The sequence below is a fragment of the Pteropus alecto genome, unplaced genomic scaffold (genome assembly GCF_000325575.1).
Source record: "Pteropus alecto unplaced genomic scaffold, ASM32557v1 scaffold143, whole genome shotgun sequence".
Classification (NCBI taxonomy): domain Eukaryota; kingdom Metazoa; phylum Chordata; class Mammalia; order Chiroptera; family Pteropodidae; genus Pteropus; species Pteropus alecto.
Genome location: NW_006434828.1, coordinates 2,782,160 through 2,782,561, shown reverse-complemented (window position 1 = coordinate 2,782,561; position 402 = coordinate 2,782,160).

Here is a 402-nt window from a genome sequence, read left to right as displayed (position 1 = left end):
GTGTTGAGGCTGCGCCACACTCAGGCTGTCACGGGTGAGCCTTCCCTCTCCCGGACCCAGCAGGTCACCCTGAGGCCCGCTCAGCTCTGTCCGAGCTTGCTCGTCACCCTCCCGTGGCCCTTCGCCTGCAGAAGGGGGCACTGGGCAGGCAGGCACGGAGAGGGCGGGCCCTGGAGAAATGCCCCCACGAGCCCCAGAAACCCTTCCCTACCGTCAAGGCCCTTGTCCCTCTGCCCCCCAGCGGGGCCCCGGCCCCCAAGCCCATGTGCCCACTGCGGACTCTTTCTGGGACCAGGCCCCAGGGCTCGGGTGCGGTGGGAACAGTGGCAAGACCCCCAGCAGCACGGCCGGGAGCTCCTGCGGGAACGGGTGGTGTAGGAGGCGACCTTGGCCTTCAAGGGC